Source organism: Lacerta agilis, chromosome 11, assembly GCF_009819535.1.
Source record: "Lacerta agilis isolate rLacAgi1 chromosome 11, rLacAgi1.pri, whole genome shotgun sequence".
Taxonomy (NCBI): Eukaryota; Metazoa; Chordata; class Lepidosauria; order Squamata; family Lacertidae; genus Lacerta; species Lacerta agilis.
The window spans coordinates 48,762,688-48,778,347 of NC_046322.1; positions in this window are offsets into that span (position 1 = coordinate 48,762,688).

Consider the following 15,660-nt stretch of genomic DNA (forward strand, 5'->3'; position numbering starts at 1 on the left):
GCGTGTGGATGAAAGCAATTTGTTTTTCATTTTCTACAAAACGAAACGAAAACAACTTGTCACAGTTTAGAACGAGCGCAAGATGTGACTGGAGACAAAAGACGAAAGAGTTGAAGAAATCAGTGTCCCACATTAGTGACCTACATTTTAATGTCTTATTATTAGTGCTGTCAAGCAGGGAGGTAAAGTATGAAGGAACAGCTGTCAAAGAGCAAGAGCAGCCCAACAACATTCGAACCAAACTGAAAACACATCTTAATACAGTATATTACACCATATACCCGACACATCTTTAGACAAAGAATTGATTGTCTAGTTCAAATCAATCACTGATGCAGTTTATTGTTAGGTATGCCCTAGAGATAGTGTTCATGACCTGCAGGGTTTTATATTCCATCCAACCAAACAAAAGACACCTATGCCAAATCACATTTTTGCCTGTGCAAAGTTTTCTCAAGTGGTCTTCAATTCAGCAGGAGGAACTTTCGATTGAGAAACACACACCATTGTGCTGCTGGGCCAATATGCAGATAACCTTTGCATCCCTGCTCCACAAACCCCATAGAAAAATTATCATAAGCATTCCATGTGATCACGGGACTTAATGGCTCTGTGTGGGGAGACAGGAAGGTGGCAATTTTTAGGCTATTTATATACAGTATAAATCTCTTCCTTTCACTGCTGAGGAAAAGGGTTGTTGCTAATTGTTTTTTGTGCATCTTAACTGTGGGTTTTACAATTTTGTAAGATCTCAAGCCATATTTATAAAAACCTTACAGAACGACAAAGCTGTTCCTTACCTGGAATAAGGGATAAACCATTTCAGAATGCAATGTCCCAAATACAAAATTAACGTGGCCTGCTGATACTTAAGCTCTGTGTCACCCCTAACCTCTGACTAGGAATATAATCCTGTGCATTCTTGCTCACAAATGACTCTCACTAGGTTCAATGATGCTTACCAAGTAGGAATTTGTAGGAATGCCACTCGAAGCAAACGTGAAAATTGGCATTAATCAAGGTGAGCTGTTACGTGTTGCTTTGCATGCAAAACTGGTTTACATTCTTTACCCTGTAGTCCCGTTGGACAGCAGCAGTCGAGGTCAACTTTTCACACCTGAAAAAAAATCTGTTAAGGATTTTTTTTCCCTTGGTGAAGAAGTTGCCCAGGAAACTTGCATGTTATAACAAATAAGGTGATTGTTCTGTGCTGAACATCAGTAACAGTCCATGCTTAAGATATGCTCTCACATAGAGGTCTGTTGCTGTTAACTGGATATGTCACTCTAGATAAGAAAGGCTATTTTTATAGCTAGAATATTCACACCTTGAGCTGTTAACTTGCATTTAAAATACCATTCCTAGCCAATTGGTGAATCAAAAGTATTCTAAAATTTCCAGACAAAGTTATTTTTATTTCCCCGAGACTTTGAAAAAAACCCCCAATACTGGTAGAATTGTGTTTAACTGCCACTTTCATCCTGTTTCTTGCTGTGTTTATATTTTATCTAGTGGTTTTTACTGTTGCTTTTAGCATATTTTTATAAGCCCTGGAAATATATATATATATTTTTTTACGTTGAAGGGCAGAATCTGAATTCATTCAGTAAATAAAACAAAAGTGACTTTCTTGAAAGAAAGGAAGACTCACTTTTTAATTTCAAAACTGCAATAATACCAGTAATACCCTTTTATTTCTTTGGAAGCCTATTGAGTAGTCTGGTAGGACACAAAATTTCAGGTATGTGTATGTGTGTTAAAATGGTATACATACTTACTGGGTTGTATCCAACATCAGTCATACTCAGTGTAGACCCACTGAAATTAATAGATGCGACTGATTCACTAATTTTAGTAGGTTTACTTTGAGTAGAACTTAGTTGGAAACAAGCCATTGACTTCACATTTTCAAATCTGAGCAGGCGTTGATTTTGTGTGTTTTTTGTGGCCTTGATTGTTTGGTCAACGAGAATGTAACCAAAAAATGTGTTTGCTGCAATCCACAGCCCACTTTGCTCCACAGTTCTGCTCCTGGAGGATGCAGACCATGTAGGCTTGTGACTAGTATACTGTATGCCATTCACTGATCTGACATGATTCAGAGATTCAGTCTATTGGTTTGGAATTTGTTTCCCACTTCTAAATTATAGATTAAATGTCATTGATTTACCTGAATTTCAGAGGCGAGTATCCTCCTTTAATAAACCCTCACAAATTTACACACACACACACACACAAGCTGTTTTGAAGCAGCAAAATTCAGATAATAAGAAGCCAAGAAGTAGAGAAAATTGGTATACAATGCAGTCAGAGGTGAAGGGAAGGTTAGATGCTACTGGCTGGTAGAGACGCGTTTAAAGGTGGAAAAAGACTGTGTAGCAATCATGATCCCACGAAGGTAAGTAACCCAAAGCGTATCAAAGACTGGTAGTGTTATGCCCCTGAAGTATTAAGGCTCTTTCTCACTTAGTAAAACAGCAAGAGGCTGCAGCTGAAAAAGCTCAAAAGAGCATTTGTGTTGTTTGCTTCATTTTAATGAGGACTCGGGAGAATACTGTAAGTGCTTACAGACAAGTAGTGGACGGTAGGCTGAGTAAATCCTTCACAGTGCAATTCTCCCTCTAGGTAATTGGCAGCAATGTGCAGTATTTGGATTTCAGGAGAGCGACGGAACCCCATTGCACAGCCTCCAAAGGCACTACACCACTGGCTTTCTCTTTTTTGGGCCACATTTTGCCAATTGTGTAGAAAACGAGAGGCATTATCTTTAAACTTGATTGTTGCTATGGCTGTACTTGTAATTTATTATCTCATTAGTGGTGCTGCTGTTTCAATTTCTGTCGAGCAGTAACAATTACTTCTATTACTTACGAACATCTTAACAGATACAGGTTTTTGTGTTATTTAAATATGCATGCAAGCATTTGTTTAGTTAACCATATGCTTTGCTCTGCTGTTCCTCCTAAAGGTACAGTAAGAATGGGACAGAAGATAGTTCTGTTGTCATGACAAGACTCAGGCAAAATGTTACCAGATTCAGGAATTGGACCAGAAACTCAAATACAGAAGGCTTTGTTTAATAGCGTCACTTGGTAAAATATGATCTGACTTACAATGGTACAGCACATGGCCTGCATTCATAAGGTCTCGGGTTCAATTCCTGATGTTTCTGGTGAAAAGGAGCAGGTAATGGGAAAGAATCTGCTTCAGATCCTAGTGGGATCAATATACAAATACCGTATTTTTCCATGTATAAGACTAGGTTTTTTCCCTTTAAAAATAATGTTATACTCTGGGCCATTGCCCCCCCCCCATTTTCTTAAATCTGAGTCCCCCCAAAAATATGGGGCGTCTTATACGTGGGGGCGTCTTGTAGATGGAAAAATATGGTAGTTTGACCTGTGTTCTTCCAGTGTTCAGGTGGTGGGGCTGAGCAGCATTAGGCATGAATATTTGCTTTATGGGAATCCTAATGTAACTATAGGTAAAGGTACCCCTGACCGTTAGGTCCAGTCGCGGACGACTCTTGAGGTTGCAGCGCTCATCTCGCTTTATAGGCGTTTGTCTGCAGACAGCTTCCAAGTCATGTGGCCAGCATGACTAAGCCGCTTCTGGCGAACCAGAGCAGCACATGGAAACGCCATTTACCTTCCCGCCAGAGTGATACCTATTTATCTACTTGCACTTTGATGTGCTTTTGAACTGCTAGGTGGGCAGGAGCTGGGACTGAACAATGGGAGCTCAACCCGTTGCGGGGATTCGAACCACCGGCCTTTTGATCGGCAAGCCCTAGGCTCAGTGGTTTAGACCACAGCGCCACCCGCGTCCCTACAATGTAACTATAGTCTTGCATTAAAACATCATCCGAGGGATAGCTCAGTTGGTAAAGCATGTGACTCTTAATCTTAGGGTCGTGGGTTCAAGCCCCACATTGGTCAGAGGATTCCTGCATTGCAGAGGGTTGGACCAGATGATGCTTGTGCTCCATTTCAAATCTACAATTCTAAATAACATGATTCAGTGTAGATTATAAATGGGAGCAATGCACATAGGCGGATGTAAGGGAGCACAACCAGCTGGCCTGCAGTGTACACTGAGCTGAAAGGGGGCTGCAGCAGGCTTTGCAACAATGACAAACAACGGAAGGCAAGAGCCGGGGCCCCACAGAAATGTTAAAGCCCAACATCTGCCACTGCATGGCTTATTATGACTGTGAACCAGGCCTCTGAAGAGCTCCTGCTGGTCAGCAGACGATAGTGGACCAGATAAATACTTTGATCTGGTATAAAGTGACTTCCTATGATCAAGTAGAAGGGAAGATAAAGCAGGCCAGATGAATTAAGCTTTAGGTGATACTGTTACTGGGGAAATTGTTAAGACACCCCAGGCTTCTTAACATCCACATAAGCTTCAGGTTATGCGAACACAAGGTTAAATGAAAAACTGGTGCCTTATGTGCTGAATTTATCATTCAAGATTCTTAAATTCTGGCTGCACGTTATGTGAGAACAATTATAACCACCTAAGATGGGACAGACGCGGGTGGCGCTGTGGTCCAAACCACACAGCCTAGGGCTTGCCAATCATAAGGTTGGTGGTTCAAATCCCCACGACGGGGTGAGCTCCTGTTGCTCGGTCCCTGATCCTGCTCACCTAGCAGTTCGAAAGCACGTCAAAGTGCAAGTAGATAAATAGGCAGGAAGGTAAACGGTGTTTCTGTTCGCTGCTCTGGTTCGCCAGAAGTGGCTTAGTCATGCTGGCCACATGACCCGGAAACTGTCTGCAGACAAACGCCAGCTCCTTCAGCCTATAGAGCGAGATGAGTGCGCAACCCCAGAGTCGTCCGCGACTGGACCTAACGGTCATGGGTACTTTTACCTTTACCTTTAAGATGGGTGGGAAACCTGTTTCAGCCAGAGGGCTACCGTTCCAGTGGTGGGTGGAGCCAGGTGCAAAACTGGGTGGAGCCAGGGATGTCACTCTTACCTTTGAACATAGGCTACATCTCAGCCATGCAGAAGCTGGAGGGCTCTACCCATGCACTAACCTCTCCATCTAGGCAAGCAAGGCTTTATCATTGTTTAAGGACTCGTTCCAGTCAGGCAAAAGGAGCTTGAAAGGCAGGGCATGATGAGTGAATGGTGTGACCTAGGGAAGTGTGTGGCTTATAGGGAGTCCTGAAATTCAAGCAGAAATGCTTAGCGGGCTGAAACTGGACCCTGGATCCGAGCTTCTCTACACTTTATTTTACAGAACTAGATATCTTTATGGGACATATTTAATCACAGATTACCGGTAAGTACGAAGTGGCATAATTTGATTCAGTTTATGTTTAAAGGCAAACCTACCAAGTTCACACTTTTCCAAGACAATATGCAAAAGAAACACAGCGGTCCTTTGAAATTTGCACTTCGCAGAATTTTGCAGTGCACTTCTCCAGCCAAATAATGTATATCAACATGAATATACTATGGTAAAGTGTGCATAAAATATGGATATTAGTAAGCAGTAACAATATGGGGGAAATGCATTGCAAATATGTGTATACAGTGGTACCTCAGGTTACAGATGCTTCAGGTTACAGATGTTTCAGGTTACAGACTCTGCTAACCCGAGAAATAGTACCTCGGGTTAAGAACTTTGCTTCAGAATGAGAACAGAAATCGTGTGGCGGCAGTGTGGCAGCAGTGGGAGACCCCATTAGCTAAAGTGGTACCTCAAGTTAAGAACATTTTCAGGTTAAGAACGGACCTCCAGAATGAATTAAGTTCTTAACCCAAGGTACCACTGTTTTAGGCAAAATTGCGTACAAAAATGTGCATTTTAGGATAAATTCGCACTAAAATGCTGGTGAATTTTCAAGAGATCTTAAAAAAAAATTCCACAAACTTATACGGAAATGTGGATAAATGAAGATGGGAAAAAAGAAAAGTGAGAGAAACTGAAAGTGACAGATTCTCTACTACAAACAAAAATAAAACCACATGCACCCCATATTTAAGCAGGCTTAGAGTGCCCTCTGTAGAACAGATGGTACTGACAATGTTTGTTGCCAGTGTTGCTCCATTATAAGTGTTCCACTTATCAATAAAGAATGTGAGGAATTGATTTGTCTAATGTTATGCTTCTTGTGTAGGTAAAATACTAAAAGGAGGACACCAGAATAAATTATTCCGTTTCCAAAGGCCACAGGAAAGAGGCACAAATTTAGCAAGAGATGGAAGCTGTAAAGAAATCATGCTTGAAACAGTATTGCAGAAAGGGAGTTCCATATACTTGGGGTGAGCCCCCATAGTCCATCTGAAGAGCACCATGTTGGCTTCCTCTGGCCTAAACACTGATCTCCCCTAATCATTTAGGGGTTTCTCACTGGGGCAAGACAGTTTGAGCATATTACACCAATCCTGACGCAACTGCACTGGCTGCCAATTAGTTTCTGGGCCCAATTCAAAGTGCTGGTTTTGACCTATAAATCCTGAAGTGGCTCAGGACCACAATATCTCAAGGACCACCTCTCTCCATATGAACACCTGGACCATGCAATCACCATCTAAGGACCTTCTTCATGTGCCTCCTCCATAAGAGGTCCAGAGGGTGGCAACACAAGAATGGGACTTCTGTGGTGGCTCCCTGTTTGTGGAATGCTTTCCCCAGGGAGGCTTGCCTGCTGCCTTCATCAAATATATTTAGGCGCCAGGTAAGCACGTTTATGTTTAACCAGGCCACAGCACCACCTGTATCCCTGACCCTCTTGGGCTTGCCAATCAGAAGGTTGGCAGTTTGAAGCCCCACAACAGGGTGAGCTCCCATGGCTCTGTCCCAGCTCCTGCCAACCTAGCAGTTCGAAAGCACACCAGTGTGAGTAGATAAATAGGTACCACTGCAGTGGGATGGTAAACAGCGTTTCCGTGCGCTCTGGTTTCTGTCACAGTGTTCAGTTAGGCCAAAAGTGGTTTAGTCATGCTGGCCAGATGACCCGGAAAGCTGTCTGTGGACAAACATCGGCTCCCTCAGCCTGAAAGTGAGATGAGCGCCACAACCCCATAGTCACCTTTGACTGGATTTAACCATCCAGGGGTTCTTAACCTTTTTTTTTTTTACCTTTATGTTAACCAGGCCTTTGGCTGATTAGCATTCTATGTCTGTTAAAAATGTGTTCATGGGAGGGGGCTTATTGGTTTGTTCTTATTCCTGTTCTTGTTTTGTATTTTGTGTTCACATTTTGCATTTTTATGTTGTGAGCCACTCTGTGAAGGGCAGTATACAAATTTAATAAATAATAATAACAATAAAAAGATATTTAAAAGTACATAGCAATAGGTACCACCATAGTCAAGTGCAGTTAAATTAGCTATCTATGGAAGTTTATATGGAAATCCTATTTAGGTTTACTCTCCAGTAGACGTACACATGACTTTAACCTATATTTCCCATGTCACCTGGTTGATGGATTTTTTTCTTCTTCCTTGCAATCTTAAACCTACTGGTCCACCATGGGGAGGTTTAACTGGATCCAGGGTAGATTTTTTGGGGGGAAGCTAAACACATAAGATTTTCACTCTGAATTGTATTGAAAGATCTGTAAACAAACCATGCTCCTCCTTTCCTTCCTCCTTTCCTTCCTATTAAGAAATATTTTCACCCATATGAAGGACTCCTCTTGAGAAACAGGAGCTTGCAAAAAAAAAAAAATTCACTTAAATAGCTTCTAGAACCTGAGCTCTGGCCCAACTAATGCGTGTCATGAAACTGGACTGGAGTCATTCCAGTTTCCACATACAAGCTTTTAGAAGCTCTCTGCTGTTAATAGGCCTTGCTAATCAATATTTTGCTCTGCAGAGACTGCACATGATCAAGCCCTGGGAACAAAAGGTCCATTTGTTATGTAATAAACGGAGCCTCGGGGAAGGTGTGATATGGGGCATACATGGCATTAAACACTGCAGCCGGAGAGGATGGTTTGTGATGAAATGCTGAAAGCTTCCCATGCACTGAGCCAGCAGGGCAGGATAGGACAGGGCAATGGGACACCTTCATACATGACTCAGATAACTTCCTGATGCTGTAAAGAAAATTGCTAAGCTAAATGGTTTCCCATGGGGGGGTGTTTCCACAGAGAAACACAATGACTAGGGGTATACTTGCATTATTTTGCAATTCAGGATGTTTTCAGTTTTTGTTTTTATGCAGCTAAAAGGCATAGATAGTTATCTATGTCTTTTAACTTCTATATCTATCTATTTATCATCTATCTATCTATATATCTATCTATCATCTCCATCCTTCCAGCAGTGGCAGGAGAGGAGTAGCAGCCAGGAGAATTGCAGAGCAGGCAATTTTTATTTACCAACTCTCACTGTTTTTCATTTGCTGCTGCTATTCCTACACAGCACCACATGTTGGGTTTAGTTAGTGAATGAAGGGGTTAAGGACCACAGAGTTCTAATTGCTAGAAGAGGCTCACTGAGGTCACGCCCCCTCTTCTCCTGAGAGGGAGGAAGTAAAGCCTATTTCCTGCCCCCCCTTGCCTCTTCACACTTTAAGCAGACACATGTCTAAGGCTGCTTTGCTGTATTGCTAAGAATATTGTATTGCTCTTGCATAAGGAAAGATGGGTGTCTGAGACCTAGAAACTGTAAGTAATTCATTTTAAACTTGCTGTGTGATCTGTTTCACTGAAAAGGGGTCAAAATGGGGGGTCATCTGCTGAGCAGAATCAAATAAGGTTTAATGGCCTATTTCTATGCTTCATTAATTTACCTAAGGATGGGATTTAACAGTCTGCCACTGGGGTTCTCTGGGCTAGGCTTGCAGTTTTAAAAACAAGCACTACCTGTTTTTGCCTTTGTTAGCCTACATACATAATTAAATACAATTAATTTAATGAATATTAATTAATTAATTCATTAATAATATATCCTCTTACTGATTCCCATCAGTAGTACCCCATATGTACTGATATATGATATATGTCATAAGGGTGGGGGATAAATTGTGTGTCTTACCTGATCATTGTTTTAGTCATAATGGTTTGTTATATATTTAGCTTTGCCTTTAGGTAATTGTATCACATTTTGAAAAAAGCAAAAAAAAATTATTTACTTTAAAAAAAAAAAAATCTGGCTTATCTTTTCAATCTCTTTTGTAACCTCGTTGTCACTTAGAAATCATGGGGCTAAGTGGTATGCAAATTTTGGAAAGAATGATTAAATTCTTGCACATTGTATATTACTATTAAAGTGTGTATTATAGTTATTAGAGGAGGAGTCCCATGGACCGCAAGAAGATCAAACCTATCCATTCTCAAAGAAATCAGCCCTGAGTGCTCACTAGAAGGACAGATCCTGAAGTTGAGGCTCCAGTACTTTGGCCACCTCATGAGAAGAGAAGACTGCCTGGAAAAGACCCTGATGTTGGGAAAGGTGGAGGGCACAAGGAGAAGGGGACGACAGAGGATGAGATGGCTGGACAGTGTTCTCGAAGCTACTAACATGAGTTTGGCCAAACTGCGAGAGGCAGTGAAGGATAGGCGTGCCTGGCGTGCTCTGGTCCATGGGGTCACGAAGAGTCGGACACGACTGAACGACTGAACAACAACAACAAGAGGAGGAGGTTCCACCCAACCCCAACCCCTCTTTTAATAAAGGATTTTAAAGGCTCTTTTACAGGTGCCATTGAGACCTCTTGGGAAAAAGCCCCCCCCTCCAATTTATGTCAGATCTATAGAAAATCTGCTAGTAGCTTTTCAGGCTGTTATATCAACATGTAAAATTCGGCCTCACAAAATCTCTACGAAATTGACTTGGTGGTTGTTATTTATACATTTTTCACTGCATAGGCCTAACTCTTCCCTCTCCCCTCTCTTCCTACTCTGAATAAAGCACAGACAATCAAAAAATGAGTACCAGCTTAGCGTACCATGACATACTTCCCTTCCTGTAACCTGAACATTTTGTAAGGTAGAAAGAATGGTCTGGTTTACAGACATGCATTTAAAAACAAATGAAGAAAAGCATAGCCGCAGTAGAGGGGAGTATTTGCAGAGAGTCTCCTAGCTGTCAACACTCTTGACCATTTCTTCACCTTGAAAAGCTTTTTTTGTACATCTTTCACGCTGTTAGTGTTCAGTTGCAATCCCAGGGTCACGGAATGGACAATTTAACAAACAAATGTGTGTAGTGCAATGGAACATTTCCTCCAATAAATATTCTTTGTTTTTATATCAGAACTGGCTAATGCTGTAAATTATTCAAATTCGCCAGCAGGAGGTAGTAGCGTTAAGCAAACTGAAACTAATCTAGAATTATTTTGCAACATGCATTTTTTAAAATGAACTACAGAGTGCTTGTGCGCTTTTAGTCTGCAAGTCGGCTTGCATTGCAGGACAACATAGCTGGGGTCACAACATATCTTTGCCCACATTCCCTCATCTCACAGCTTTAAGTTTTCATCGTCAGAAGTGTCTAAAGAAACAAGCTTTTTCACTTTATTTTAACTTTTCAGACTTAAATTTAGAAAATCAGCGAATGGCAAGCTAAGCCTGCAATCTTATTTCTGAGCATTGTGCAGTGCAAACATTGATGCTGTTCTGGGGTGCCAAGTTGTATAAAATATTGGGGGGCAGGTAAGACCCACACTGCGTAATCGATTACAAGATGTGGTGCACACATGCCATTTGAACGGCAATGTACATCAACTTTGAGGGGCCCCGGCCCCCTCAAATATTTTAGGGGGGGGGGCTGAAGGGACCTTGGCCTATAGGAGCTGTCTGATATGATGCTGTTTATTCACATTGATACTGTTGATCAGGCAGATACAGGCATGGAATAATTACAACAAGGGTGGTTGACCCGAGACTCAGAGCAAGTTCACCCCACCCATAATTTTTTCTGAACCCTCACCAGTTTTGGCAGCAGTGGCAAAAGGAGAAGAACAATAATGTAGACATAACATTGGAGTAGGCAGAGAGATTTAAACCCCTCCAACCAATCCTATGCCCTGATGAAGTCACAATTTGACCCCTCCTTGCTTTGTGTCCCGTGTGTATGTTCATCCAAGAATGTGGGGTACAACGTAGATGGAGGATTGGCGAAGGATGAAAGTGGTCCTTGGACCAAAAATTATTTGCCCCTCCTGCCTGAGAGCAATGCAAGGTGTATTTGGTGGGTACCGTGCAAGGTGTTTAAACATACAGAACTTCAGATGACATAACTGATCCATTTGGAACTAATATCTGCTTAGAGTATGAGATGAGAACTGCCTACATCCAGCCTTCTGTACATTCAGGAATCAAACGGAGCAAAACTGAATGTGGTACCGATCTGACGAAGTGGACTCCGGTCCATTACAACCCATGTCATAATAAACTGGTAAGTATTTTAGGAGTTTGTTGTTGTTGTTTAGTCGTGTCCAACTCTTTGTGACCCCATGGACCAGAGCATGCCAGGCACTCCTGTCTTCCACTGCTTCCCGCAGTTTGGTCAGACTCATGTTGGTAGCTTCGAGAACACTGTCCAACCATCTCATCCTCTGTCATCCCCTTCTCCTTGTGCCCTCCATCTTTCCCACCATCAGGGTCTTTTCCAAGGAGTCTTCTCTTCTCATGAGGTGGCCAAGGTATTGGAGCCTCAGCTTCAGTACCTGTCCTTCCAGTGAACACTCAGGGCTGATTTCCTTCAGAATGGATTGGTTTGATCCATTTTAGGAGTTACAACTGGATTTTTTCTTTCAGCTGGAACTCGTTGGAACTCTGTTCCGGCACCTCTCAGGTGGGCACCATTGCCATTCTAAGACAACAAGGGAGGTGTTCTTGATGAGTTGCGGCACCTATTTTTTCTAGAAAAATAGCACTTGTTACGAGACTCTTGGTTGGTTTGGGTGCAGGAGAATAACATGGCTGCCTTCTGGTATGCCAGAGGAAGAAAACTCCATGGGTTTTCTATGAGCTGGTAACTTTTTGATTCACTGCTGCATTATACTGTCTCAGGCCACCCCAATCTCTGCTGAGCAGTGGAGGAGAATCCAGGGCACTTACATTTAATCAGTGTTTGTGTTTCCTTCGGGAAATTAGGCACAAGGGTAGCTATAGTGTCTTTATGATAGGGTTACCATATTTCAAAAAGTGAAAATCTGGATACAAAAGTAAAAGTTGTTGAGCTATTTTTTAGATTGCCATATGTCTGGACACTGCTTCCCGCTTCACATATATATGACCTGAAGCTTTCAAGCGGCTCACAAGAGCAGCACCCCGACACACGCCAGCTTATTCCTTAGTTTCAGCACCAGCATCCTTTCTCAGTAGCCTCACTTGCTTTGCCAGGCCCATCCCAGCTCAGCTGTTCCTCTCTGCTTCCTTGTCACATCACTTCCACCCCCTTTATTTACAGAGGGAGGACTCCATTCATTTGCCTTCCAGCACCTATTTCCTTTGACACTTTGAACTCCTAATGGTTACCCCCCCCCCAAGGTGGTCACCTCACAATGATGTTTGCCTCACTTCATCAACAGTTGCTGATTTGGCTAGGATTGTCCCAAGACACAACCCAGGAAGTGTTTCTTTTTAACAAGCTTTTACTTGTGCTGATAACAGAGGCTTATCAGCAGGTCCACCAAACCCCTTACTAGTCCTAATACACACTTGGCTCTGGCTATTTCCTCCAAGGAAAGCTTTGACATCCCCAGACCTTAATTACATCCTACCACCTATAAATCTATAACAGTACTTTACACCAGTGTTTTTCAACCTTTTTTGGGCAAAGGCACACTTGTTTCATGAAAAAAATCATGAGGCACACCACCATTAGAAAATGTTAAAAAATTTAACTCTGTGCCTATATTGACTATATATAAAGTAATTTTTTAATTTTTCCCACGGCACACCAGGCAACATCTCGCGGCACACTAGTGTGCCGCGGAACAGTGGTTGGAAAACTCTGCTTTACACAGCATATGGTACCAGCCTTAAAAGATGCTGGTTTAGATTTTTAGTGTCCTAAATAGCCTGGGTCTGGGATAGACCCACACATGGAGGGTGGTGCGTTTTCTCACATGCATGTACTTCCTGGAACTGAGACGTGGTAATAAGGTTCTTCACTACCAACCACCTAAATTGAGATTAAAACTGTGGTATTTCTGATAGTGACCCCTTATCTGTACAGCTTTCCCCCAAATAACACCTGCCATGGTCTCACAATTGACACACTTAAGAGGAGTTTTTATTCGTCCAGAATTTTGAACCTTAGGTCACACGAGTTTTATGTTTTAGATGTAACTCTGCTTGGTTTATGATTATTGTTTTGTTTCATCGTTTCTTAATTGCTGGTTATTGGTTTACTATGCTTTTTATTGTAAGCTGCCTTGAATTTATTGTTGAATGGTGAGTTACAAATCAATAAACCTTTGTGAGAAGGATCTAAGTTAAAAACATGGACCAGTGGAAAGCGGGAATAATATCTGTGCTAGTTCTGTATTTTCTGCTGTGGGATAGCATAACTCATGTGCTTATTTCTTGAAACACATGTTTTTTTTAGGGGGGATGCTGGAGAATTGGAGAATACCCATCTGGAAAAAGAAGAGGATTTACCAGATGCCTGGGTGTGTTGCTATAAAACTGTGCTGTGCATTAGATGCCCATGCTAAAGGAGATTGGGGGGGGGGTGGTGGAAATTGTTCAGTACAAATCTCTGCTGTACTACTTGGTAAAAGGCAGCCATTTTCCCCACAGGGCTAAATATGTGGGGCTTGGTCTCTTCTGCAGAACGATCCATGCATATGCACTTGTTTCTGTGCCCACAGACCAGTGGTGACTTACCCCCTTTGCACGGACCACTTGAAAATAGCTGAGGGTCTTGGTGGACCACTTGATTCATTCTTGATGCCTGTTGTAGCAATTGCAATGAGCTGAACTCTACGCTGCATGGTTTTTAATAGTACTTTTGTTGCTCGTTTCATTTCTTACATACAATCGTACCTTACATACATTTCTTACATACAATCCGTTCGACTTCCAAAATGTTCAGAAACCAAAGCGAGGCTTCTGATTGGCTGCAGGATGCAGCCAATTAGAAGCCGCGGAAGCCCTGTTGAACGTTCAGCTTCCAAAAATAGTTTGCAAACCGGAGCACTCACTTCCGGGATTGTGGTGTTCAGGAGCCAAAACCTCCGAGAACTAAGCTGTTCGAAAACCAAGGTACGGCTGTATTTCAAATTGGAGTACAATAAAATACGAGATTTTTTTTTTTAACCCAATACAATTAAAGATCAATATGAATATGTGTTGGATGTGCCGTCTCCTGCCTTCAACCACCAATATGCCATGCACCAACTGAATGAAGCCCGAGTTCCATGACCTGGGTTACTTTTTGCCAAGCATCAGAAATGACAGTGGTGCTCTTCACGCTGTGAGATTTTAGTACTATGGCTAGAGGCTTTGAAATTGGCTCTCTGGCTTCTCAGTGGATGTTCCTGCCACATAATTAGTCTGAGCAGAAACAGAACGTGCTGTGCTTGCACTTCTTTGCCTTTTGCTATGTTCCATGTCAGAGAGAACAAATGGGATGCATCTGGGTATCTTATTTATGTAGTCTGGGATCTAAAGTGCTACATGGTGAGCTTTTGACTAGGGATGGGATTTTCTGGAAAACTCAATGTTAAGCTTATGTGCATGTCCCCCCCCCCCCCGTTTCATTAACAGTTTCTAATTCCATATGAACAAACTTCACATGTTCTATGCGTTACTATATGCCCAATATTCAACATGGAATATATGCATATGCATTCCAGGGTTCCTAAACGAACTAGCACATAAGCAGATATACATAACAGTGCATGTAACTGTATAAAAGTACATATGTATTAATATACTTTTAAATCTATGCCGCAGAAATACAATACAGCACGAGGGTTGACAATCTAAAACATATTTGAAATGTCACAGACATATTCTTTTGTGCATAATTGTGCATCTAATTCGTCAAGCTTTTAAAAAACACACTGACAATGAGAAAAGCAGCTCAGACATAAGCAGGCCCTTGATGCAAGAAGTGATCCAAGCAAAACTTGATCGAAACCACCAAATTTCACGTACAGTGGTACCTTGGTTTACAACCATAATCCGTTCCGGAGGTCAGTTCGTAAACCAAAACAGGTTGTAAACCCAAGGCGCGCTTTTGGCAATGGGTCCTCCAAAAAAAGTTGTTCGTAATAAAATAAAATGTTCGTAAACCAAAAAAAAATTGTCCGTAATCCAAAAAAAGGTCATAATCCAAAAAAAGTTCACAAACCCAGGACGCGCACTTCCGGGTTTGATTTGGTCGTAATCCAAAATGGTCGTAAACTAGGCTGTTCGCAAACCAAGGTACCGCTGTATAAGTCATTTTAAAGCATTCCATGTATAAATCAGTTCCTTCTTCATCCCTAATCTGGATATTGAATGTAATGAACATGCCAGCTCCCAGCACAGTTGTTCATCATCATCATCATCATCATCAATCTATCCATCCATCCACCCATCCATCCCCAGCCCCTCTGGGTTGCTACATCGTCCATGATGTGTAATGGGGGGAGGTTACAAATCTGTGTTTTATATCTTGTTAGTTCATATCATGTGATGATATGACAACACTTCAGATTGGTTTCATTTAGGAAACGTCATTTAGGAAA